Source organism: Osmerus mordax, chromosome 10 (assembly GCF_038355195.1).
Source record: "Osmerus mordax isolate fOsmMor3 chromosome 10, fOsmMor3.pri, whole genome shotgun sequence".
Lineage (NCBI taxonomy): Eukaryota > Metazoa > Chordata > Actinopteri > Osmeriformes > Osmeridae > Osmerus > Osmerus mordax.
In genome coordinates, this window is record NC_090059.1 from 1,379,010 (window position 1) to 1,381,607 (window position 2,598).

The 2,598-nt window shown below is 43.9% G+C and overlaps 1 long non-coding RNA gene across 2 annotated transcripts; it reads right to left on the minus strand.

The window, feature by feature from the left end:
• Positions 1-389: 389 nt before the first annotated feature.
• Positions 390-1,846, minus strand: LOC136950942 (uncharacterized). Of its 2 annotated transcripts, none has more exons than XR_010877525.1 (4): positions 1,349-1,846; positions 1,119-1,172; positions 756-842; positions 390-610 (listed from the first exon to the last, which is right to left on the minus strand). It is a non-coding gene; the product is annotated as an uncharacterized lncRNA (long non-coding RNA). The 2 variants fall into 2 exon arrangements; XR_010877526.1 differs by having other exon boundaries at positions 756-845.
• Between the last annotated feature and the right edge of the window lie 752 nt (positions 1,847-2,598).

Consider the following 2,598-nt stretch of genomic DNA (forward strand, 5'->3'; position numbering starts at 1 on the left):
TTTAGTATCTATTTGCTGGGGCATGTTTTGAAAATTAATTCTCAAATGTCTATTTCTTTTTCATTTTAATTAAGTGAAAGATTGAGCACTCTTGAAGAAGAAAATTAAAATGCAAATAGGATGATTGATTACTAATTTCATTTATGAGTCAAATAATGCAGCCACATTCTTAAAATGCAAATGCATTTCTGGAAATGCATTTGCATTTGAATTTTGGTAACGATTTGCTTCCATACAAGCCAGCTATTTTGTTTCATGTACATTTATGTTTCCATTTATTGCGCAACCAGTGAAATAAGAAGTTAATCTTTGCGGCCCAAAGTGTGATACAATCTAAAACACAACAATTGTTGTTAAATACATTTCTCAACAGAATGAGTTATGGGAAGCAAGAAAGATCAAGGCAATACCTCCGATCCTGGAGATCAGCTAAACGTGTGCTCAAAAAGATAGACACAGAGCATCTGATTGATGACAGCCACATGGACAACCACGTGGACGACACTGAAAACATGTCATCCCCACAGTCCATGATTACAGCATCATTAGAGTTGGAGGAATACTTGCAGGATGACATGGAGGTAGCCTTGGAGGATGATAGGGGAGTAGCCTATGAAGACGACAGGGAGGTAGCGTTTGAGGATGATGGGGAGGTACCCACTGACCTTGGGGAAAGTAATGATGAGGAATCCGACCAAGAAAACAACATAGAAAGTACATCACTTGCATCAGATCTGGCAACCTGGGCCACTCACTGTCAGGTGAAGAACAATGCCGTTGATCAGTTGTTGAAGATTCTTCAGAATCATGGCCACTCGGATCTCCCATCCTCCGCTCGTACCCTGCTAAAAACACCAAGGCAGGTAAATACAACACAGAAGTCTGGAATTGAGTATCTGAATTATCCATTGCGTGATACATTGCTAGACACCCTGAAGAAATACCCATTTGAACAGCTGTCTGACTACGACACAGTTAATCTGTCCTTCAACATTGATGGATTGCCGCTGTTCAAGAGCTCAGGGAAAGCTATGTGGCCTGTCCTATGTTCTGTTCACCTCAAGCCCATCACTGTTTTCCCAATCACACTGACGTGCGGAAACAAGCGGCCAAACGACCTGCATTTTTTAGATGACATGGTGGCAGACCTCAATGATCTACTATCTAGTGGCCTGCAACACAGAGAGAAAACATTTAAAGTTAATGTTCTTTGCATTGTGTGCGATGCTCCAGCAAAAGCCTTGGTCCGTAACACAAAGCTGTGCTCAGGTTATTACGGCTGTGATAAATGCACTCAGAAAGGACAGTGGTTTAACAGAGTTACATATCAGGAAACAGAAGAACTCACCCTGCGAACAGACGAAGCATTCAGACATCAAACCCAAGAAGAGCACCATCATGGCAACACTCCCCTGCTCAACTTGCCTATCGACATGGTAAAAGCTTTCCCCATTGACTACATGCATCAGGCATGCTTGGGTGTCATGAAAAAGCTTCTCCTCATCTGGAGCAGAGGAGAGAAAGGTTGTAGAATGTCTGTGACACAAATACAGGAGGTGAGCAGCAGGCTTCTTCACCTTAAACCTGAAATTCCCTCCATCTTCTCCCGCAAACCACTAGGTCTTGAAGAGCTGGAAAGGTGGAAAGCCACGGAATTCCGGCAGTTTATGCTGTACACCGGTAAGGTGGTGTTGAGGGGAATCCTGAGGGATGACCTGTACCTCCACTTCTTGTCCTTCAGTGTGGCGATGTGCATTTTAGTGAGCTCTACGACTCTCAAGCAGTATTCACAATACGCTCAACAACTACTGCAGTACTTTGTTGTGAGAGGACGGGAGCTTTATGGCAAAACGTTTCTTGTGTACAATACGCACACAATGCTCCACATAACTGCAGATGCCGTTTTGTTTGATGGGTTGGACAACTGCAGTGGCTTTAAATTTGAAAGTTTCTTGCATACCATGAAGAGGATGGTGAGGAATGGAAGATGCCCCCTTTCCCAGGTGGTAAAGAGGATCGAGGAGAGAAAAGAAGAACCCATTAATGGACTGCCGCAAGGCAGCCTACTCTCACCGATTTTGTTTAATGTATGTTTCTTATTTGAGTGTAGAGTTGTCAAGGCCCGGGGTTGGTTGTTGGTTGTGTGGGTCCCACCGTGGTTAACCACCTTATGTATGCGGACGACATCTGCCTTATTTGTCCATCCGCTAAAGCCCTGCAGAAGTTACTCCATGTATGCGAGCTCTCAGGAGCAGATATCGACATCCTGTTTAATGAAAAGAAAACCATGTGCTCTCCCATGTCGCCGCTTCTGTATGAACAACCTGCCTCCACCTCTGATGCTGTACGGTTCCACTTTAAAGTATGTTTCGTCCGCCAACTATCTGGGCTACTGTATCACGCCCAACCTCTCTGACGACTCAGCCATTCAAAGCCACATCAGAGGTTTTTATTCCAGAGCGAATTCACTCCTTCGCTGGTTTTGCTACAGCACTACAGAAGTGAAGATAATTTTGTTCTCGGCTTACTGCTCATCAATGTACTGCTCTCAAAAAAAATTTCACTACAGTGTGGGCGCTATCTCAAAAGTATATGTAG